At 42.6% G+C, this 25,883-nt stretch overlaps 1 protein-coding gene across 1 annotated transcript in view; it reads right to left on the bottom strand.

Moving 5' to 3' along the window:
- The window catches only part of CCS (copper chaperone for superoxide dismutase), a 392,297-nt gene that overhangs the window by 132,021 nt on the left and 234,393 nt on the right, over positions 1–25,883 (bottom strand). The window lies entirely within an intron of this gene.

The raw sequence follows: 25,883 nt of genomic DNA, 5'->3' as shown, positions 1-25,883 counted from the left end.
CCCAATCCTGAGTTTTTGGCGCATGCGCGAACAGACTGACACATACATACTCTGTGCGCATGCGCCGTTATCTAGTATCCGACATACGCATGTCCACAAGCGGATATTCTGCCTGGCCCGAAGACTAAGTTCTGACGCATGCGCGGGTGGAGGCTCTGTACCCATGAAGGGGGAGAAGTTCCCGCGCATGCGCCGGGGAAAGGGACATGCGCACAACACCACCAGCGGTAATTATTGGATGCGGCTGGCGGGCAATTTGAAACCCCACCTTCTACTGGATTAGTAGATGGTTGGGTATATAAACAAGGTAAAGGGAGGCTCATTATGTACCACTATTTGCCCTTGAGAAAGGCGGTGAGACCGCCGAAACGCGCGTTGGGCAGTTTGTTCCACATGATTGGACACACTGATATACTTTTGATGCTGACTGCTTTGACAACTTGAGTGAAAACCTCACAGCCCTAGGTACAGACTAGAGGGATTATTCTGAGTTAGGAGCAGCAATGGTAATTGTATTATTTGCAAAACTCTGTTTAGACTCAGTCCCTTTCATTACTTTGTTTTCTCTGTATATACTGTTTGATCTTACTTTCCTTTCGATTTACTTCCTTTTGGTGCACTGGATATACCAGGCACTTTTGATATTGGACTAAATTTAAGTACACCTTAGGATTCTCGGAAGCTATTATACAGATTTAACTAGATATCAGCTGTTCCTAGGAACACTGCAATTGGGGGAATCCCCCGGCTTTGGTGCTGTTTCCTGGCATTAATCAGTGACAGGTAGGCTGAGGTTCCAAGGGAAGCTAGATTAGCAACTATGTATCTTTACAAACTATATTGTGTCTAGAAACTTGATACACCAGTACTTTTTGTGATTGCCGTTGCTACTTGCATTCCAATAGGTACCCAGCCACACTGGTTCGCCAGTCTACATTTACAGTCGCATCGTATCATCTTGTTTTTAACCCTCACTGAGTGGGGTGATTTAATAGGTGGTGTGTTTTTTGATATTATATTTTTTTCCTTAAAGTTGTTCTATTAAAGTTTTTGTTATTTTCGTTGCTCTTATTGTTTTGATACTAAGACTGGGGGTAGCGGTAGTGAGATTAAGGACCCCGTTTTTACGGGGAACTCTTCTCACTCCCTCCGCTTTGATAGTCATATATTCAGGGTTAAGCCCTATACTACCCCTTTAACCCCTTTTTTACTACTGGTCAGATGTTTTGCACTTTGACCGATAGTTCTTATGCTTAATATTTACATTAGGTGGCAGGGCCGGACTGGGGATACAAAGCAGCCCTGGAAAAAAATTATATTCCAGCCCCATAAGTCATTGCGCCACATATTGTCGCATGTAATATGTAAGGTTATGTCTTGCCACCCCAGATGATTGATATATATATATATATATATATATATATATATAATTGTGATGACTTGGCACTCTCCTTTACAAAAAAATATATAAACAAAACTTGCTTTGGTGTGACTCCCAATGCATCCAACAAATATAATATAGAGAGATCGAGGAGGCACTCACAGGTCTTGCATTCGTAAAATGTGATTTATTCTATTAAATTTCCATACAGTAAATAGATCAACGTTTTGACCCTGCTGGGTCTTTCTCAAGATGAGAAAGACCCAGCAGAGTCGAAACGTCGATCTATTTACTGTATGGAAATTTAATAGAATAAATCACATTTTTCGCATGCAAGACCTGTGAGTGCCTCCTGGATCTCTCTATAATAAATATATATTTTTAATATATTGTATTTTCTAATATAAAATATTGGTCCTTTCAGAGTAAAACGTTTAATTATACAGTAAGCATACTCACATGCAGACATAGACAATCTCACTGACACACGCAAGCTCATTGATACACAGCCTCATAGACAAACAAACAATCTCACTGATATACATAAGCTCATTGACATAAAAACCACAAGCTCATTCACTAGCAGGCACACACACACACACACACACACATGCAAGCAAGCTCACTCACTAGCAGGCGCACACACATACACACACACACACACACAGCTATATGTAGTGGTTCTGGTGTCTATAGCCTGTCCCTGCAGGCTTTTCAATGTAAAGGCAGTGTTTACATTGCTTGCTAGTGAAACCTCTAGTGACAGACACTCAGACGGTCACTAAATGTGCTTCCTGTGTCAGTGCAGCACAGTGTGCAGCACCTACATTCAGGGCCTCCACGCTCTGGATGCGCTGAACGTTCGCCATAGAGATACATTGATTTAACGCATCTCTATGAGGAGATGCTGATTTGTGTAATGTTTTGCAGCCAATCCTATGGTGAAGCATTTGTTTGGCTGAGATCCTCAAGCTTGATGATCTCAGCCATAGAGGCAGGGCAAGTCGAGGGGAGACCAGCACAGCGTGGAGAAAAAAAGGTGAGTAAAAACACTATTTTAAAAACACACACAGACAGCATAACAGACACAGACACACACATATACCATGACAAACACACACAATGACAGACACACACACACAATGACACAGACAGACCACACATTACATGACACAGACAGACACACTCAATTGCTAGTGCTACCTGTGCACAGACGCAGGGGGAGCTTTCAGCTTTGCTGGCGGCCGCAGGTAGCTGTGCTGTTTCTGCTCTGCTCCCCAGCACAGCTTAATGAGACCGGGGCCAGAATATGACGTCATATTCCGGCGCCGGTATCATTAAGTAGCGCGTGAGGCGGGGGCAGAGCAGAAACAGCTCCCCCTGCGGCCGCCAGCAAAGACAGCGGTCTGCCCGGCCCCAGGTGCCGACGGCCCACCGGGAAATTTCCCGGTATCCCAGTGGGCCAGTCCAGGCCTTTAAGGTGGTTTATAACATATCCCAACCAATAATTGATTTCCCTTTGTTTGCCCCAAGCAGATATCTACCCAATTTAAGAATACATGTATGGAGAACTTTAAGGGTTACTTCCGAAGAACACCAATATGTGTTCAGCAACATATCCTGAGTACAGTGATACCCCCATGTATAGGTGTGTCAGGTTCTCTGAGGGCTAGAAGACCTTATTTGGAGGGTGCACATTCCAGTTTTCCAACTTGGAATTTTCACAGCTGGTCATCATGCACCCATGTCCTATTTGGGACATTTTTGAAGCCGGCCAATGTAATTTACCCCCATCAAACCATATATTTTTAAAAAGTATACACCCTAGGATATTTTAAATGGTGGTGTATTTTAACAACTGCCATGCACTAATTCTACCACCAGTCTTGGTCAAACTTTTGGGTAGTCATTTTTTTGTGTTATTTTTCTCTCACATACTGTACTTTAGGCATGGATTCTCAGTTCCTGTTACTGACAAAGAACACCCCAATTTGTGTTCAGCAACATCCCCCGATGTTTGCACATTGAACTTTGCCAGATTAGCTTGCTGGGACTATGCTGCCTTTGAGACCGTATAGCAGCCCAGGAATGAAAATGAACCCCATCGTAGCCACTTAGTCACAAACACTTGCCAAAGTTAGCATTCAAATTTGTTTTCTGCATTATTTTTACACAAAAACTGCACTTTTACTGGTGATTTCATTGTCGTGACAAGTTTTACTGTTGTAAACACTCATATTTGTGTTCAGCGAAGTCTCCCGAGTATAACAATACCCCCATGTACAGGTTTTATGGTGGTTTGAAAAGGTACTGGGTCAATATAGGGCTTGCCCAATTCAGTTTGCCAGATTGGTTTGCTACGTCTGTGTTGCATTTTGAGACCATATGGAAGCCCAGGAATGTGAAATAACCCCATCATGGCATACCACTTTCAAATGTAGACAACCCAGGGTATTCCAAATGGGGTATTTCCAGTGTGTGTGTGTGTGTGTACGTATATATATATATATATATATATATATATATATATATATATATAAATACACATACATACATACACACACACATACGCACGCACACACACACACACACACACACACACATATATATATAATATGTGTGTGTGTGTATATATATTTGTGCTCTGAATTTTCTAATACGTAATGGAATGTAGAAGGGGGAAGCAAGGTTGGTTGAGGTGTGCCGAAACCAACGTACGAGAAGGCCTGTAAAAAGAGGGCCCACAAAGGTGAATTGTAAATATATATGGGTGTAGGTGGGTGGGGACAAACGGCTTGCAAGACAAAGGTAAGTAGGAGGGAAGTGGTTTATATAGGGTCATAACTCCTCCCACAAATTCAGGCCAAATGGCCTTGCAACTTGTGCTCGGAATTTTCTAATACGTAATGGAATGTAGAAGGGGAAGCAAGGTTGGTTGAGGTATGCCGAAACCAACGTATGAGTAGACCTGTAAAAAGACGTCAAAAGAGTATTTAAAAGAAAAAAAAACACACTTTATTGCAAGTTAATACAGCACGAGTACCGAAAGCTTGTAAGGAGCTATACTCTGATTGAGGTATGTAAGTACCTGAGCTGATGATTTCTTGTGACCCCATCGCTTTGTGATGTAGACTGGGGTGTAAGAGTTTGAAGCTGCTGCTGTAGTGCTTGCTAAAAGAGACCAGCGGAAGAGACATGCTGAAGCTCCAGCTTAGTGGAAGGGTTAGACATAACGTAATGGATTTAGGAATGATAGTGAGTGTTTGACTTAGGAGACGTAACAGCTGAGTAACAGCATAGGAGGTCTTAAGTTAGAAGCTTGGTTTGTAAGCTTAGAGGAAGAGGCAAAAATAGAAAAAAACAAAACAAATTACCATGATTATAACAGAGAAAGTCTTGAATTCAAGCAAACTTCTGCTTGTGACATGGTACAATACACAAAGCCGTGGCGTACGTAATGGAATAGTTGTGAACATGCGTGAAGCGTGCGTACCTGTGCGTGGCGTAATTGTGCCTAGTCCCAGATTAGCTTGTGGAATGGTGGTACCCTGGATGGAAAGTGATGGGCCGTGGGGAGTGCCTGAAATAAGACATTAATTTGGGAGCATGAAAGAGCATCGGCTGCTGTGTTGTGGACACCAGGAATGTGGATACAGACTAGAAAGAACTGATATGTAGCTGCCAACCACGTCAGCCTGCGAATCAGCCTCATAATTGTTAGTGAGGAGGATCGACCTTTGTTAATGATGTCGCAGTTGTCGGAGAAGCATCTAACTGCCTTGCCGGTCCAAAGATGACCCCATGTGTGGGAGGCCGCTACGATGGGGTAGATCTCAAATAAAGTAGATGTTTCTCTAAAGGCCGTCTCAGTGGTGTACACACAAACAAGTACGTCCCAGAGAATGAAAACTGCTCAAAACACCAGTGAGGTATCCCCTTCACCTTCACAAATACAATGATATAATACAACAAAATAGGTGGAGCAGTGTATAGCAAATATGAATACTTCCCTCTCTTCAATATTACAGCCAAAACAATGAAACTGAAACTGAAACAGAGGGAGATACGATAGTGTAAATCTGATAAAATGGAGGTAGGTCACTGTATCTTTAAATAGCACACTCACAAAAGTAGAGCCATAAAGTAACCTGGCTCTGGTCTGGATAACGATAGGATACTTAAGGGAGATCCAAATCCCACTCCAGCAGATGAGAAGGATAATACAGGAACAATAAATGCTTCTAAAAAAGATAATTTATTCCAGAAATAAAAGAACAGCATAAAACAAAGTCCATATAGTCACCAAAGTCACCAAGACGCGTTTCGCCAAATAGGCTTCCTCAGTTGGTGAATATTCAATATGTGCAGTCCCTTTCCTCTTAAATACGTTTGATTTTGGCGCCTTTTTTCATCCGTGGAACGCACAAATTCGTCAGTGGAACGCATCGTTTCCGGCTTGGTGTTCGCTTCCTGTATTGTCCGGTCACGTGATCGGGCTGCTTGATACTTCCTGTATTGTCCGGTCACGTGATTGAACTATTAGATGCTTGTGGAACGCACATGCATTCCACCCCTCCCCACATCCTCCTCCTGCTCCAGGAAACGAGCGGACATGACGGCCGTGGAACGCACCTGCGTTCCACCCACGAAAATTTAAAGAGAAACATCCCTTAAAATAAAATAACATTCATTATAGGAACTGACTTCAAAAAATACCTAAATGATTCATAACAGAAACATATTAAACTATCATATTTTATAAAATCATACAAAGAGATCAATAAGAACGATGTCACAATATATGTGAATAGCAAGGAAAGTGTATAGTGATAAAAATTAGAGTAAAAAGATAATATATAGATAAAGTGCCAATATGTAATATTAATATGTTAAAAAAACTTTTAAAAATTAGAAGGTTAGTATGTACCACAAGCATATATGATAAAAAGCTATATGAAAAGAATTATACACATATGTTTAACACATTACAAATTATGTCACAAAAAATGGCATAATTCAAAGTCTTGGTTCAGACCGTTTGGAATAAGGGTATTGAAATTATATATGTATCGCATTTCTTCTTCACCAATTCTTTTGCTGAAATCTCCTCCCCTCCAATTTTTTGAGACTAATTTAATAGCGCAAAACATTAAAACTTTTGGATTACTATTATGACATCTTTTATATTGTTGTGAGACGCTATGTGTCTCTAAACCTTTTTTTATATTCCGTATGTGTTCGGCAATTCTAATATGTAGGCACCTAATTGTTCGCCCCACATAAATTAGATTGCAAGGACACTTAAGGATATAAATCACATTCTTTGAAAAACAGGTTAACTGATCTTTAATGATGAATTCTTTTTGGTCTTTATATATAAATGAAGTTATATGTCTTTTTGTATTATTCGTTTCCCTACAAGCAAGGCAGGAACCACACCCATAAAACCCTTTATTTTTATTTAAAAAGTGTGTTGGGGGTTGTGCTCTAAAACTACTTTTTACTAGAAACTGTTTCAGATTCCTACATCCACGATAAACCATTTTTGGTTGATTGGGTAAAATTTGGCGTAATACTGGATCTTCTTTTAAAATAGGCCAATACTTGGTAACAATTTTATTAATTTTGTGATTATTGCCACTATAATTACATATAAAAGGCATATTTAGTGCATGTTTATCAACAGTATTCTTATGTGGCTTTTTATAGCGTATAAGGTCTTTTCTATCAATCTTTTTAACTTCCTCAATGCAGTTCTGTAAAGTTCCGGTCTCATAGCCTTTATCTAAAAATTGTTCTTTAATTTTTTCTACTTGAGAAATGTAATCGGTCTCTTGTGTACAGTTTCTACGTACTCGTAGAAATTGACTTTTTGGGACATTCTTAAGCCATGGTGGATAATGGCAGCTATTCATTTCAATGTAGCTATTAGCATCGACATCTTTGAAATGATTCTTGGTGTTGATAGTAGAATTTGAAATAAAAACCTCTAAGTCCAGAAAATTAATGTGATTAGTGCTATATGTAGAAGTTAAAACGATCCCCCAATTGTTGACATTCAATTCATTTAAAAATAAATTAAGACTTTCCTCTCCTCCTTTCCAAATTAAAAATATGTCATCGATATATCGATGATAGGACACCAAATTCGTAGCAGCAAGATGTGGAAATACTATGTTATCCTCCCAGTATGCCATAAAAAGATTGGCATAACTGGGAGCGAATTTGGTGCCCATAGCTGTGCCAGTAATTTGCATTAAAAAATGAGTCTTTGAACCAAAAAAAAATATTTTCTAAAATCAGTAAAATTCCTTTGAGTATAAAATCTATTTGTTCTGGTTTAAAACTAGATTTCTCTAGAAAAAATTGCACTGCTTGTATACCTATATTATGAGGTATTATGCTGTATAGAGAGCTAACATCGCAGGTGACTAACAAGTATTCTTCTCTCCATACTATATCTTTAAGAATCTGTAGCATGTGTATGGTATCTTTGAGGTAGGAATTTATTTCTGGAATAAATTATCTTTTTTAGAAGCATTTATTGTTCCTGTATTATCCTTCTCATCCGCTGGAGTGGGATTTGGATCTCCCTTAAGTATCCTATCGTTATCCAGACCAGAGCCAGGTTACTTTATGGCTCTACTTTTGTGAGTGTGCTATTTAAAGATACAGTGACCTACCTCCATTTTATCAGATTTACACTATTGTATCTCCCTCTGTTTCAGTTTCAGTTTCATTGTTTTGGCTGTAATATTGAAGAGAGGGAAGTATTCATATTTGCTATACACTGCTCCACCTATTTTGTTGTATTATATCCGTCTCAGTGGGCCAGTCGTCCCTAAACCAGTGGTTGCCGTAGATGGCTGCGAACCCTGTGTGAATCGAAGGCGAGTGCTCTGAAAGTGGGCAAATGAACAAAGAAATCCCATTCAAATCAGCCAAAAATCTACTCCACATGTGTAAATCCGCCCTAGCCGGATCGTACAAAAATGATTGGGCAGGAGTTGGGCACACCATGGAGCAAGTTGAGAAGCATGGAGACAAAAAGCCTGGAGACCTCCCCTGTGTAATAAAACGCATAGCAAAGTTGAGGGACCACAATAATGACTGGAGGCCCCTCCTAGTGCACTTAACACTCCGCAGGAACAGGACAATCTTGTTCCTAATGTGGGACAGTGTAACGGATCGACGGGCACCCCGACTGGGTACCTCCGTTGAAGGATGCTCCTAGCGCTTCCTGAGGGCTCCAAGCACTGCAGCAGACACCATAACCACCGTAGACTCCTCCAGAGAGCAAAACAGGAACAAGCTCTTACAAGAGCTTAGCAGTGATTAAGCAAGGGAGTACGACAAGCATAGCAATCCCTTGTAGCAGATTCCCCCAATAAGAGACGGCACTCCAAATTGAGGGTAAAGTAGAACTCAGGTTTAATGGCACACACTATGCTTTTATGCAATTCTCCCCTGCAAGGGAGACGCCCACATACAATTATACATTACCCAATCACACAATGGTTACATCCCATAGATTCCCTCCCCTTAGCCTGAGAGGTAACCCAATTATCCGTACAGTTTAAACATAGTTTTTACCCAACTTTCATAGTTCTAAAACCATACATCCAATATTAATAAAAGTTACATATTATTACTCAGCACATTCCAAATACAAACATACCCAAAAATCATTTGAATCCGTTCAGCCGTTCGGGAGATAGGTATAAGTCACTTTTGACCGACCGCAAGCACACTTTCATGCCCAAAACAGTTCAATGGATTTTGGCTGTGCGGTCGGTCTATTTTACACCGAGAAAATGACTAAGTCCCATTCGAACGAGCGTTCGAAGCCGCGGTGTCTCCAGCCGCGGGGTGTCAAGAAGGTACGGGTCAGCAGTGTTCGTGCAATTGGGTAGCCGCAAACAGTTCCATAGATTTGGTTTGGTATGTTAAAATGGCCGCCGCCATGTGTTCGTTTGTCGAATGGCGGCCACTTCGACAACTTCGGCACTTCGACTGCATCCAAAGTACCAGTTCAAAAGTTGTAACACTGCTCCAAAGTAATCAAAGGGCCAGGAACAGCATTATACAAATCCATTGTGCCCAAATACAGTCCTTAAAGTGTTAATACATCCCAGGGCCATAGTCGCAGGGCAGGAGGCTAGCAACCAGGCTTCTCCAGTGTACAGTGGCGAGGTTGGTTCCGCCACAGACAGTTTGTCTGGTGGTAGACTGGCTTGAAGGGTTGTGGTGTTGAGTACTATGCCCAAAAAAACGAGCGTGGTGGGGGGACCAAGTGTTTGCTTGGTGACAAAGGGACCCAGAGTGTTGTGAAAAAAGTTGTGGTGGAGTGTATAAAGTAAGGGGATTGTGAACCTGGTTCTATCAATAGAAAATCATCTAGGTAGTGGATGACAGAGGGACATCTGATTATATTTAGGAGCAGCCAGCAGAGGGTTTCTGCTAAGATATCTTAATATATATATATATATATATATATATATATATATATATATATATATATATATAAATATATATACATATATATCTAGAAAAATATCAAAGATAGCACTCCAAGGACTTAATAAAAAAAATAACTTTTATTACCTTCACTAAAACAGCAAACTTATCAACGTTTCAGCTTGATCCCCTCAAGCTTTCGTCAGGACACCTTGAGGGGATCAAGTTGAAACGTTAATAAGTTTGCTGTTTTAGTGAAGGTAATAAAAGTTATTTTTTATTAAGTCCTTGGAGTGCTATATTTGATATTTTTCTACATTTTTGGCTGACAAGCACCGGGCAATTTGATGTTTTTATAGGTGGAGTGCAAGATTATTATTTTTTTTTTTTACATATACATATATATATATATATATATATATATATATATATATATAGTCAAAAAAAAATTCTTGCACACAAAAAAGTTTTATGGCCTGGTGCCCAGCAAAAAAGATAATATATAATGAAGAAAAATACCGGCACTCTAGGTCTTCCAATGATTGTAGTTTAATTTTCAATCCAATGTCAACGTTTCAGCCCTGGTTCAGGGCTTTCAAAACATGTGTGTCCTGATGAAAGCCCTGAACCAGGGCTGAAACGTTGACATTGGATTGAAAATTAAACTACAATCATTGGAAGACCTAGAGTGACAGTATTTTTCTTCATTATATATATATATATATATATATAGCAAGAAGGAAAGAGATGCACTCTCAGGTCTTTATAGAAAAAAACTCTATATTATTTAATAACAGGTCCTGAAGAGGTCGAAACGTCGATCAGATGTATGTTACCTGTTATTAAATAATATTGAGTTTTTTCTATAAAGACCTGAGAGTGCATCTCTTTCCTTCTTGCTTTACATACCCAGCGTGGGATTGCACCAAGGCAGTTTTTTACTTATTCATTGAAAGGGTGAGTGCCACTACACTTGTGTGTATATATATATATATATATATATATATATATATATATATATATAACTTGGGGCTGCTCCAAAAGTGAGCCGGTGGCGAAAAGTGAGCCGGGTGGCTTCCATGGCATCATCAGTTTTAGCGTATTACAGTAAGCGTATTGCAGGGATGAGGGAGTTGATACTGGGAGTGGAGGAAGAGTGAGGTGCAGAGAGGTCTATAATTTTATAGCATGACAGGAGGCTTCATATTTGCTTAAGTCTCTCTTTACTAGAACTCCACAGCAGCACATTAACATAGAGATAAAAACACCAGAGACAAAATAAAATCATGAATCTATAAAAGGCTTCTCCCAACTAACTATTTCCTCTTTCTTTGCTGCTCCGCAGACAGTACAGGTCAGAGTACCACTGCCTCCTGTTATATATGGGTGGTTGTGGATATTTTACTGTATTTATATGTTTATTACTGTATTGATATATTTGTTTAGAGGGTATTTTTGCATCTACCTACTTAGTGCTGTAGGGATTGATTAATTTAGCTAATCTGTATTTTCTTCACCTACCTGCTTAGTGCTGTAGTGATTTATTTATTTAGCTATACTGTATTTTCTTCACCTACCTGCTTAGTGCTGTAGTGATTGCTTAATTGATTATTTACTTTTTTCTGCATCTACCTTCTTATGGCTGCAGGGATTTATTTGTTTAGAATGTGTTTACCTTCCTACTGCCATTATGATTTATTTATTTAGATTGTATTTTTCTGTCCCTACTTTTTTGCTGTAGGGATGTATTTTCTCTTATGACTTTTCTGCATTTTTCTGTTTTGGGCCCCCATGTCTGGGGACGGTTTTTTCTTGGGTTTGGGTGGGGGGGATTCCTTTTTTCCCTCCCTCCCTCTACCTTTTCTGGGTGGCTTTGCCCTTCACTTTTCGTCTGTTTTGCGGCCGCCGGGACGCCGGAGTAAGACTCAGGAGCTGAGATAAGTCAGTTTTGCGGCCGCCGGGATGCCGGAGTAAGACTCTGGTGGTCCCACGTGTTGGATCCCGCCCGCCGGCTCCATCCGCCGAGCGAGATCCTCTGCTTCCACACCCCACCCGACCCACGCTACCGCTCGCGGTATATCTGCTCCCACGGCGTGGGGGGGGTTACCTTACCATGCAGTGCGGCGGCCCCGAGCATCCACTTCTCCATGACCGCGCGGTCGGGTGGGGGTTGGGGCCGGCCAGTTACCAGACTTACCGCATTAGTTCCGTTGATGGCAGGCACATGTGCTGTAGATTTGACTGGGACTCAGCTATGACCTGGGGCGCATTGCACCCTCAGGCTGTCCTGGCTTTGTGCCCCACGTGGCTGGCAGGCTAGGCTACTGGGGACTATAGTGGATGATATAGATCACAGGCATGCTAAATAGAGCTGTGCACAACCCCTCAAGGGTTACAGGCACAACTGGCAGTGTTACCACTTATACTCATCCCCCCCCCCTTTTTGTTTGTTCAGATGATTGCTTGCAGCGCTCTGTTTTATCATTTTGACCAATGGAGAACCTCTTGTGAGGTAACTCAGTTGGTGAGCTCCCTGACTACAGGTGTACTCAATATGCAAGTTCACTATTTACGGAGTGTCCGGCACTATTTAACTGAAGTGCGTTAGCTACAGTTGCACAGTAGAAGGCTATGTACAGTTATACAGTAGAAGGCTATGTACAGTTACACAGTAGAAGGCTTTGTACAGTTACACAGAAGAATGCTATGTACAGTTACATAGAAGAATGCTATGTACAGTTACATAGAATAATGTTATGTACAGTTACATAGAAGAATGTTATGTACAGTTACACAGTAATATACTATGTAGTTACATAGAAGAATGTTATGTACTGTTACACAGAAGAGTGCTATGTACAGATACACAGAAGAATGTACGTACAGTTACATGGAAAAGTGTTATGTACAGTTACACAGAAGAGTGTTATGTACAGTTACACAGAAGAGTGTTATGTACAGTTACACAGAAGAGCATTAGGTATGGTTACACAGAAGAACGTATTGTATGTTTACACAGAAAGATGTTATGTACGGCTGCACAGAAGAGTGTTATGTACAGTTACACGGAAGAAGGTTACGTACAGTTACACAGAGTGTTAATTACAGTTACACAGAAATGTGTTATATGCTAATAATCTGAAGAAGTGTTATGTACATCTTAGCGAAAGGTACATTTTATCGGAAGAATGGAATATGCAGTTCCTCACCTGTACATCTCTGAAGGTCATGACTTGTCTATGCCCCAGGCTTTGTCTGTGCCTTACTGATTGGCCTGCTTTGTCTGTGCCCCGTTGATTGGCCTGCTTTGTCTGTGCCCCATTGATCTGGCCTGTGCTGTCTGTGCCAGAATGTCTGCATGCCAAGCCTACTGCCACATACTCACGCTTGTGCATTGTATGCGGTGCCCAACTTGCCTCGGTCACTATATGGGGTGCTGCCCCTATCTCCCTGCCGGTGACTCTTGTCCTCTATACTCCTTGAGGTCACTTTGCCTGGGACCGCTGCACAGGAGAACCCTTATCCAGGTTAACAGCGCAGACAATGACTACTATGGCAGTGACCGCCTCCGTGGAATTAGGCTTCAGCCAGGGTCCTCCCTTAAGCTCGTCAGGAGCGTAACGCTAGAGGGCCCACCTTTAAAACGGCAGGCGACTTGAATGAGTCAGACTCTCCTAGAGGAGAGCAGGCAAGGGCAAGGGCACATAAGCGCTACTGGAAGGGTGAAGGCCCTGAACCAGTGACTTGAATGAGTCAGACTCTCCTTGAGGAGAGCAGGCAAGTGCGCATGAGCGCTACTGGAAGGGTGAATGCCCTGAACCAGGCTCCCGGAAAGATAAGACTCCGAGGAGCGGCTAACCCCTCTGCAATCGGCCAGACGGCCCTGCCTATATGGCGCTGGGGAGGCGATGACCACCGGATGCGGCAGTGACTGCCTTCTTAAAAAGGCAGATGACTTGGAGGAGTCAGACTCTCCGAGTGGAGAGCAGGCAAGGGCGCATAAGCACTACGGGTAGGGTGAAGGCCCAGAACCGGAAAGATTAGACTCCGGAGAAGTGTCTAGCCCTGATATGATCGACCTTGACGGCCAGACAACACTGCCTATGTGGCACAGGGGTGAAGGTCCCTGTAACCCCCCACCATGGCCGCCCTAGCTGAATGGCGGGCGGACCGGTTCCCCTCGGAGGGAGAGGACGATGGGGGTGTGGATTATGATGACGGCCCCTGGTGGCACCATGAGATGTAGAACAAAGGCCACTACAGGGGCCCCGACATCCTTGGAAGAAGAGGTCGTCTCGTGGATCGCCTTAAACGAACCCCTGTTCGACCCTCGATCCATTGCTCACCTGGTTTCTTTGGAATGGTCTCTGCCCGATCACCTAGCACCATCGGTGCATTTATGGGCCCGTAGACCGCTGGCTTGAGAAGCCCGCAGGATAATTTGAGCGGTATTCCCAGCCGGGCTCCCGATCAAAGTAGCCGCAAACCCAGACTTAGACCCCGATGGGGCACTGCGGTTTTGCTGGTTAAGCACCTGTCTAGTATTCAGGAGATCCTGAGAGCGGCCCACTGCAGTGCCTATACTATGAAGGCCGCACTGGCAAGCCGATTGTTCTCCGCTACATGAGTGAGTTGTGCTAGCAGAACATACGAGGAAGTATAAGAGGTGTCCTATTTTACATGGAAATACTTGACGGCGGCTTATCTCAGCTCCAAACCGTACCTTTTATAGGGGATTGGACCCTTGACCCGGAATTTCACACTTGCCTCCACTTTCTGGTGACATCCCAGACGGGGCCCCGAGTCTGGGGTGGTAGACGACCCTATCCTATACGCAATTTGGACCGCTGGAGGTGCTTGGGATAAAGGGATCTGAGCCCCTCAGAGTCCCGGCCAGAGTCTACGAATGAACGTATATTCATTAGTTGCTTTGAATTAGATGCGGCCCTCGAGAAACTTCTAGGGACCGCGGGGCCCAGTTCTGGTAAGGTGGCCTCTATTTTCTCCTTGGTGAGATAGGTATCTTGTGCATCAGTCATTTGGGCGACAATACAACCTGGTTGGCAGGTTGGGAGGAGTTGAGGACATTCAGGAATACCAGAACTATCTGAAGAGATCTTTCTCGTTTTCCACGCGTTGGGACCCGGACGCGACTCTTCATCGATATAGGACATCTTGCTGTACGGTCTACCTGGACAGGCTTGCCGGAACCCCTGCGAGGTACCTCCCAGACCGAAAGGTCAGACGCTCCCTGCGTTTTACCTGGTTAGAGTTCCTGGATTTCGTTTTTTTCAACCAGGGAAATATCAACCTCCTCTACATCTCAAGAAATGGAGTCCTGGAGGGCGGATTGGACGCAAGGGGGTGCCTCCTACGCTCTCCACTGCCCGAGTTTCTTGTACGTATGGAATAGGTACTCTGGGAGGACCCGGCGTCAAGACTTTAGTCCACGGAGGAGGACCCATCAGGCCCCGACCAGTTCGGCTGGATAACGGACCCGTTTGCTCAGCGATGGATGTTTCCCTCAAGGAGTGTTCGACACGGAGACGCGGATGAGTCTCTTCCGTTTGTTTGGTCTCAGGACCTTTCTACACGTGCCTCGGTCTGCAGTTCCAGGATTCCCTGGACCCTTGCTCATTTGATCTCGGGGATCGTGAGACTTTGGTCTGCATGGCGACCCTGACGTAGTTGGGTCTGGTACGGATCTCCTAATTTTGCTACCGCTTTTACAGGGTTCGGGTATTGTTTGGTCACTTTATTACCGGGGACTGCCATATCAATTAGATTAGGTAGCGCGTACAACTGTTGTCAGCGGGCCTCGCTCTGCTTAGAATTCCCTTTACGGTTCCTGAGGATGGGTATTCATCTCCCCATGGGGTACACTCATTTTTGTCATGCTCCTGTGGTGGTTTATGTCCGGTTTTGTCCATTCACTGATTCTGGATTTATTTCAGTTATTATACCTTGTTTTTTCTTTCAGATGGGTTCGGTGGTTTGGACCTTAGTTGTCCATCAGCCTTAGTCGGACCAGAGGGTCATATTATTACTTTGGTAGTGCTCCCACCTTTAGGCGGTGTTCGACGTCACCGTTTGTTTAAATGGTTCTTCCCTTTTTCTCGCCCTTCATGTACCGCTTGGTTGTGGTTGGCATTGGCGGGGCGTATAGGTTTTTTCGGTTCACTTCAGTCCGTAACACTGCGACTTCAGGTACCGACATGGCGGGCGTTTTTCTCCACGACATTGTACGCTTTCCTGACGGTTATGAGGAGCCATCTTCGCAGAGTTTAGGTTGGTACGGCGGATCGGGTTTCTTTGGTCTTTGCTGTCCGAGCGTTAAAACAGCAAATATGAAGCCTCCTGTCATGCTATAAAATTGTAGATTATACTAGCTTTAGTGTAACTATAATCTTAATTTTATTAATGACAGGAGGCGAATATTTCCCTCCCAGTTTCTCCCTCCCTTTGTTATATGTTGGTTTGACTGACTTGTTGTTTATTCATCTGGTCTCCTGGGCTAGGTTGGTTATCTGGGGGACTGGGGGTTTATCTGGGATATGGTACCATCAGTATTTTATGATGGGGATTCAGGTTCTCTCACTTTCTGGGATATTATACTGTCAGTATTTACGATGGGGATTCATGTTTTCTCAATACATTTCATTACCTAATCAGTCTTTTCGACTGTTTCTCTCATTTCAGTTTAATGGTTTGGCTACAGTTCTTAGATCCGACTACTCTACAGGATAAAGGTCAAGGCTTCACCCACTGGTTCCACGATTTCTAGTTCGCATGGCATTCAGCGTTATGTTTTGTTTGTTTCTCCTGTTATTGTATTTGTGGTGTATTGTTCATGTACTTTATTTGTCGCAGCGTGAAAGAGGAAATAGTTAGTTCATGATTTTTTTTGTCTCTGGTGTTTTTATCTCTATGTTAATGTGCTGCTGTGGAGTTCTAGTAAAGAGAGACTTAAGCAAATATTCGCCTCCTGTCATTAATAAAATTAAGATTATAGTTACACTAAAGCTAGTATAATCTACAATTAAACGTTTCTTGTTGGAGTATTTGTGAGTGGCTATACCGATGGGATTGGTATGCCAAGATGAGAAAGGTGAAGACAGAAAAGGACCGATCATAAAGCCGGTTGTGATTTCTGTGGACAGAAGTGTACCTGTATGGATGGCGATAAAGCCAGTGTTAAACCCCTGTGAAAAACCCGTCACCAGATAATCTACCAGGTGCCTAGCTGGATGTGACTGGAGATAGTATTCCAGGATGTTTATGTTAACCTCGGTCAGGCGTTTCTTAAGTGACAGATGGGCTGGGCAAGTGGACTTGGTGTAGGCTCTGAAGCATATGGAGCAGATGTGCAGATTACATACCCACGCATTAAAGTCACTGCCCACCCAAACCTTGCTCAGAAATGAAATTGGACTGTCCGGCATGTCTCTCTGCCCTCCACCCTTACTAGTGTGCAAGGTGAGGGGGTGGTGAGACTTGGAAGTGTCTGTCATGCTAGTGAGCGTAGTTTGGGAGGTCAGCGGTAGGGCCATCAAGTTAATGTCTTTATCCTCGAGGATTCCCTTTTGTCAGGATTACTGTTTGATCCAGCACGTAGAACTGTACAGCACGGATGACAAATAAGTAACATATTACCGGTCCTTAGAATGGCCAGATTTAACGTACAAAGAACAGTCAAAAATACTAGCCAAGGTCAGGGAACACAGAAAGGGACACAGCGATGAGGAAAGCCAGGAGTCAGGATACCAGAATATAGAGAAATCAATAAACAAAGCCAAAGTAAAAAAACAGGTAGAAAACTATAAACAGGAACGCGCTCTCGGACAACCACAAGGGAAACCACGACAGGGCACTGAGCAGGATGAGATTTGGGCCTAAATACCCCTCCTCTAGATCTGATAGGCTGTAACCGGCCTTTGACCCCAAAGTCAGTTACCAGGTTTCATTTGCATAATTAATGCTCAGCATTAACCCTTCTGTGGATTAGGTTGCTGCTCGGCACAACTTTTCCTGTGTGGACAGTAAATGTAATTAACCACATTTATAAGCGGATGAATACGTGACACCTTTTTGATGGACTCTGGGACAGGGTGGGCCAGGGATACGTATGGAGTGGGTATGGCCAAGATCGCCAGGGGAAGGTTTGCCAAGCCCAATGAGACACCTGGTGTGGCTATAGCAGATTCCACTTTCGCCAGCCTGTGATTGATCGTTGGGAGGCTGGTGAGTATAGCTACCAGGGTGTCTCGTGTAGAATCCAAAGTGTGAGCTGGCAGGTTTTGTGAACTACAGCCTGGCCTGGGGACATTGGCCTGAGTGGTCATGAGCCTGTATAGTTCGGCCTTCCTGGGAGTGGCAGGAAAGGGGATACCCCTGTATCTGAGCTCCGCTGAGATTTTTGGTATGGTCCAGTATCTCAGGGACCTGTGGGTAGAAGGGATGAGGGATTACTCCGGAGACCCAGGCCTGACTGGCAAGCTGGGTATGTTGTCAGATGGTAGATCGATGATCGGTTCTTGTGACATCTGAAAAAGGAATAATGATTTGAATAAGTAGGGTGAAGAGGAGGTGAGGGTGAGACCAAGTGACAGGTGAGGCCCTGCTAGTGCCAAGTGGCACTACCTACGATTTGGGCCAAGGGGATTTTGTTGCCACGTGCACGAGACCGTAAAGAGAGTCAAAATGTGTGGCTGTGACTGGTAAGCCCTAGCTATAGCCCAAAAGAAGGGCGAGCGAGGTGGCTAACTATGATTTGGTCGTGGGCCGAACCTCCGTGTATGAGATGGGGTGTAGACCTTGCGGGTATTACTTTGATAGCGAAGGCCAGAAGCTAACCCTATGAGCCAGTTCTCTAAACTAATAGGGCTTGTCTCTTGGAATGATGTATTTGAACGTATGTAAATACTAACCTTGAGTATAAGTCATGTTTGTTTGGACAAAGCACAGGGAGACTTCGATATGTCTCTATATTTGCTTCTGCAGGAAACAGGCTTGGTCCAGAAACCTAAGGGTAAAGGAGATGCTAGTGGGCCTGAGGCGTACCACCGGTGTGCCAAGTGTGAAAATGTAGAACGTATGGGTAAGTGTGTATCGGAGATACTGTAATGTAAGCATGTGTAAGCTGAGGGACCTGAACGTTGGTCCGTAATTAGAGACAAGCCCCTGGGATCCCAGAGATGTGAAGTTTTGAATGATACGAAGGCGAAGTGAGGCCTTGAAGAGAACGTAAACGTAACGAGAAGATAAAAATACCTGATACTGAATGCCGGGGACCGGGTAGCCTGTTGGTTGTTAATATAATACTAGCACGGTTGTGTAGGTTTATGAGATTGTTCGTGTCTTGGTGAGGTGTCTTAGACCTGGTGTGTTTGAAGTTAAGAACCCACTTTGGGAGGTGGGGGGAATGGAGAGGGGGGGTTACGTAAGGTCGTGGAGGCTGAATGAGGCCTCAGGAGAAACATAATATTGGTAAAACCTTTTTTACCTGATACCGTGAAACTGGAAACTGGATACCACTTCCTGAAGATTTGCTTGAAGAAGAGTAGTAGGACCTAAAACATATGCATTCTAAGTATGAGACCCCAGGGAATAATGTTTATTTAAAGGAACACTATAGTCATCTAAATTACTTTAGCTAAATAAAGCAGTTTTAGTGTATAGATCATTCCTCTGCAATTTCACTGCTCAATTCACTGTCATTTAAATAATAATAAATAACTTTGTTTCTGTTTATGCAGCCCTAGCCACACCTCCCCTGGCTATAATTGACAGAGCCTGCATGAAAGAAAAAACTGGTTTCACTTTCAAACAGATGTAATTTACCTTAAATAATTGTATCTCAATCTCCTCCACAGGGGGACACACAAAGGTCCCAATGTGAGTCTTAGCAGTAATGCTAAGTAGAGAGGACTGACCCCAAGTACCTCGGCACTATATGGAAGACGCTAGTGCCTACTATGACCAGAGTCCCTATAGCTCCCCCTAACCAGAACCCTTATGGTGCAGAGCAGGGAGAAGCCTCTAAAGAGGAACACACAAGGTCCCAAATTAACCTTAGCAGAAATGCTGAGTAGAGAGGACTAACCCTAAGTAACTCGGCACCTTTGTGTGTCCCCCTGTGGAGGATTTTCCCTTCACTGCTCCTCCGCCCATAGCAGCAAGTTTTTCCCTACTACCTCAGATCCCTTGACAAGGGTTCCGGTTAAGGGGAGCCTTTCAAGCTAAGGACATAGTCAGGTAGCCTTCCCATTTAAAGGGGCACCTGTGATACTAATTGTCCCTTGACTGCTGGCATACTCCTTACCCCTGTTCTACCTGTCCTATTCCCTCTCTATTTTGTTTTCCCCTTAGGATTATTAAAGGTAGGGACTCCCCATCTTTCACTTTAACTCTCCACCTGAGGGACTTTCTCTAGTCCCACTTTCTCCTCGTTATCTATTTACTATTAAGGGTTATTCCCTTCTGGGAGAGTTATTGCAGGGCATCTTGACACTAATTCACCGGTTAATATTTTAACCTCTGTATAAGTGCCATCACCCATCTAGTTTTTATACGTATATATGTCTAATATATATATTTTTATTTATTTTTTTACTTTTTAGCAGCCTGCTGGCAGCTCCTTGACTCCTATTGGGGCGATGTGATCATTGTGATCACATGGCCCTGGAGGGCCGGGTGGCTGGAGCTGCTGCAGGGGGACTGCTGGGGTCTCCAGCAGTACCCCCTGAGTGTGATCGCCGCGGATCGCAGGTCCAGGTCTCATATTTGCCGCGGACGTAAAAACAACCGTTTTTTTGTCAGACGTACATAGTACATCCACGGTCGTTAAAGGTATATACGTAGATATATATAATTTCATTCTAAGTGTATTTTGAGATATATATATATATATATATATATATATATAAATATCAAAATACCAGTTAGAATAAAATTACATATTGTGACCTTTATGGGCAAAGCAACACAGTCCTCTAGGGTAACAGGTATAAAACAACAGTCTCTTATGCCAAAAAAAAGTTGTGGTTTATTTACATTGTGCACAAATATCCATGCAGCAATCAGTTTGTTCAAAACTGCAGGAAAACAGAAAGGAAAATCTACAAACAAAATCCTAGCTCAAATTTGAGCACTTACTAAACATAAAGTAATGTCCCTTACTAAACCAGGGTAATAATCTATACAAATCAACAAAATAAACATTGGTTTCACCAACCTTTAGCACTTGTTATGGTGCTGCTCTGCACAGACCTGCTCTCTGCAGGTCAGATTGTATCTCCCCCCTTTCTGTTTTGAGACCTGCAAATTAAAGCCTCAAACGTCGATATTTGGAGTAAAAAGAAGCTTTATTTAAAAATCCTGGGAGTGCTGATTTTTTTCTGTTTTGCATGTCTAGTGCAATCTAGCACCGGGTTCTAAATTTTTGTAAGTAGGAGTGCAAGGCTTTTGTTTTTTTCTATATTTTATGTATATATACACACACATATATATATATATATATATATATATATATATATATAAAAACAAAAGCACATGGGGTATACTAAAACATATAATTTTAAAAAGGCCAATTTCAATAAGATAAGGGAAGCTTTACAATATATTGACTGGCATAAACTCTTTAGTGAAAAGAACACTGAGGATAAATGGATCATCTTCCAACAAATATTAGAAAGGTACATTTCTCAGTATGTACCATTGGGAAATAAGTATAAAAGAAACAAATTAAAACCAATGTGGCTTAGTAGAGAAGTAAAACAAGAGATTAAAAATAAGAAAAGGGCATTTAAAGCATTTAAATCAGACAAATCAGATGCATCTTATAAAAGATATAAGAAAGCAAATAATGCGTGCAAAAAGGCAATTAAACTTGCTAAACTTCAAAATGAAAAAATGATAGCTAAAGAGAGCAAAACCAACCCCAAAGCATTTTTTAAGTACATAAATTCCAAAAAACCCAAAAATGAAAGTATAGGTACACTTAAAACTGAAACGGGGGTGTTAGTTAACTAAGACCAGGAAAAGGCAGGAATTCTAAATAACTATTTCTCCTCCGTATATATTAAAGAAGAACCCATGGCAATAGATGTGCAAATGATTGCTACTAAAAACTTGCAGAATAATTGTAATTGGTTAACTCAAGACAATGTGCTGCAGCAACTAAAGAAAGTTAATATAAACAAAGCTCCAGGGCCTGACGGTATCCATCCACGTGTACTTAAGGAACTAAGTGTAGAAATAAGTGAACCTCTGTTTTTAATCTTTCAAGATTCTTTTCTTTCAGGAAGTGTTCCGGAGGATTGGAGGAAGGCAGATGTGGTTCCTATATTCAAAAAGGGTTCAAAATCCTTGCCTGGAAATTATAGACCTGTGAGCTTAACTTCTGTGGCTGGTAAAATATTTGAAAGGTTATTAAGGGATAATATTCAAGAATTCCTTGAGAAGAATATGGTTATCAGCAAAAATCAGCACGGTTTTATGAAGCACAGGTCATGTCAAACTAACTTGATTGCGTTCTACGAAGAAGTAAGTAGAAGTATAGATCAGGGTGTTGCAGTGGATGTGATCTATTTGGATTTTGCCAAGGCATTTGATACAGTTCCACACAAAAGATTAGTGTTCAAACTCAAGGAAATCGGTCTCGATGAAAATGCTTGTTCTTGGGTAGAACATTGGCTTAAAAACAGAATACAAAGAGTTGTCGTTAATGGTAAATTTTCAAGCTGGACAGAGGTGGCAAGTGGTGTCCCTCAGGGGTCTGTTCTGGGACCCCTTCTATTTAACATTTTTATAAATGATCTTGAAGACAGCATTGAAAGTCATGTTTCAGTGTTTGCAGATGACACAAAACTTTGTAAAATAATACAATGTGAGCAAGATATTACTTTGCTGCAGAAGGATTTAGATAGACTGGAGGACTGGGCACTCAAATGGCAGATGAAATTTAATGTTGAAAAATGCAAAGTTATGCACTTCGGCGTAAAGAATACACAAGCAACGTATACCCTTAATGGAAGCGAATTAGGGATAACAACACACGAAAAGGACTTGGGAATTGTTATAGACAACAAACTATGCAACAATGTGCAATGTCAATCAGCAGTGGCCAAGGCCAGTAAGGTATTGTCATGCATGAAAAAGGGCATTCATTCTCGGGACGAGAATATCATTTTGCCTCTCTATAAATCACTGGTAAGACCACATATTGAATATGCTGTGCAATTTTGGGCACCTGTTCTAAAGAAGGATATCATGGCACTAGAAAAAGTGCAGAGGCGGGCTACAAAATTAATAAAAGGAATGGAACATATCAGCTATGAAGAAAGGTTAACAAATTTAAACCTATTTAGTTTAGAAAAACGTCGCCTGAGAGGGGATATGATAACATTATACAAATATATTCGGGGCCAATACAAACCATTGTGTGGAAATCTATTCACAAACCGGACTTTACATAGGACACGAGGCCATGCGTTTAGACTGGAAGAAAGAAGATTTCGTCTAAGGCAAAGGAAAGGTTTTTTTACTGTAAGAACAATCAGGATGTGGAATTCTCTGCCTGAAGAAGTGGTTTTATCAGAGTCCATACAGATGTTCAAACAGCTACTAGATGCATACTTGCAAAGACAGAATATTCAAGGATATAATCTTTCAATGTAGGGTAATAACTGCTTGATTCAAGGATAAATCTGACTGCCATTCTGGGGTCAATAAGGAATTTTTTGTCCTAGCTTGTTGCAAAATTGTGCTTCAAACTGGGGTTTTTTTTTTTTTGTTTTTTTTCTCTTTTGGATCAACAGCAAAAAACAGGTGTGAGGAAGGCTGAACTTGATGGACGCAAGTCTCTTTTCAGCTATCTAACTATGTAACTATGTAACTATGTAATATATATATATATATATATATATATTTATTTATTATCTTTTATTTGTTTATTTTACTTTTATTAACTTTATTTTTACTTTTCAACTAGCAGAGAGACTGCCAGTCAGTTCAGGCAATCTCCCTGCAGGCAGGCAGGCAGCACTGTGGACCTGGCCCCTGGGGGGTCCTTTTTTGCAGAGGGGGGACTCTCTGGGCTCAGTCCCGAGAGTCCCCCCAACGAAGAAGACCGATCGCTGGCGGGAGAACGCGGCGATTGTTAAGTACACGGGAGAAGGAGGTTTTTTTTTTTTTTAGACAGAAGGAGGGAGGGTAGGGGTTAATTATTACTATTTTTTTAATTACTTTTTTTTTTTTTTTTTTTAGACAGAGCATTGGAAGCCTGCCTGATGGCTTCCGATGCTCTGTCTCACTGCCGGGCTCCATGTGGAGCAACCTGGAAGTGATTGCTCCTGGGGGAGCGACCACCCGGTAATCTCCGGTGGCCCCCAGCAGTGAGGGGGGTATTACAGCAATGCCTCAACATTAAGGCATTGCTGTAATAACATTAGAGCTGCTGGAAGCGATCATGATTGCTTCCAGAGGTCTAATTACCCCAGGATGTATCAGATACGTCCGCGGTCCTTAAGGACCGTTTTTTGTCGGACGTACCTGATACGTGTCCAAGGTCGGGAAGGGGTTAAAGACACTAACAGCACCCAGACCACTTCATCTCAATGAAGTGGTCTGGATGCAGTGGCCCTTCAGTTTTAATCCTGCAATGTCAAACAATATAGTTTTGTAGAAACTGCAATCTTTCCATTTCCTGTCAGACTCGGTCCTAGAGTACATTTGATTGGCGCAGCGTGACAATTTCCCACACATGCGCACTAGCCTGCCGATCCATTCCCATGGGGAAGCATTAGATTGGTGACTGAAACGCAACCAGTAAGTCGAGGAAGTAAAGGTAACTAAAACTACCTTTTAAACCCTCATGAGGGGCATCTAAATAGGTAGGCGGCACTCTATAGCAATTATTATTATTATTATTATTATTATTGCCATTTATATAGCGCCAACAGATTCCGTAGCGCTTTACAATATTATGAGAGGGGGATTTAACTATAAATAGGACAATTACAAATAAACTTACAGGAACAATAGGTTGAAGAGGACCCTGCTCAAACGAGCTTACATTCTATAGGAGGTGGGGTGTAAAACACATTAGGACAGGAATTTACAATCAAATAAGGTGGGCTGCCCTTTAGGAGAGGGCAAGAGACAGGTATGTGAGGTAGGGGTTAGTCTTTGAGGCCATAAGCTTTCCTAAAGAGATGGGTTTTAAGGCACTTCTTAAAAGATGCAAGACTAGGGGAGAGTCTGATGGCGGTAGGCAGGCTATTCCATAGGAAGGGAGCCGCCCGTGAGAAGTCCTGCAAGCGCGAGTTGGCCGTACGAGTGCGGACAACGGACAGGAGGTGGTCACGGGCAGAACGGAGAGACCGAGAAGGGACATACCTATGGATCTGTGAGGAGATATAAGAGGGGCTAGAGTTGTTCAGTGCTTTATAGGTGTGAGTTAGTACCTTGAATTGACTCCTATAGCATACAGGAAGCCAATGTAAGGACTGGCAGAGGGGTGAGGTGTGAGAGAAACGACTAGAGAGGAAAATCAATCTAGCAGCAGCATTCATTACGGACTGTAAGGGTGCAGTACGGCTATTGGGGAGACCAATCAGGAGAGGGTTACAATAATCCATGCGGGAAATTACTAGAGCATGGACAAGCTCCTTGGTAGTATCTGGTGCAAGAAAGGGGCGGATGCGGGCTATGTTTTTAAGATGGAATCTACAGGATTTGGCAACATGCTGGATGTGAGGCTCAAAGGTGAGACCAGAGTCAAGTATGACGCCAAGACAGCGTGCTTGCAAGGATGGACTGATGTTGGTACCACAAACTTGGAGGGAGAGCGAAAGAGGAGGAGCAGTATTAGGAGGAGGAAAGACAAGGAGCTCAGTTTTTGAGAGATTGAGTTTCAGAAAGCGGGAGGACATCCAGTCAGAGATGGAAGAAAGGCAAGCAGTGACACGTTGCAGGACGGCAGGGGAGAGGTCTGGGGAGGAGAGATATAGTTGGGTGTCATCAGCGTACAGGTGGTAGTGAAATC

This window comes from Pelobates fuscus, chromosome 12 (assembly GCF_036172605.1).
Source record: "Pelobates fuscus isolate aPelFus1 chromosome 12, aPelFus1.pri, whole genome shotgun sequence".
Classification (NCBI taxonomy): domain Eukaryota; kingdom Metazoa; phylum Chordata; class Amphibia; order Anura; family Pelobatidae; genus Pelobates; species Pelobates fuscus.
This window is presented reverse-complemented; position numbering and strand designations above follow the sequence as displayed.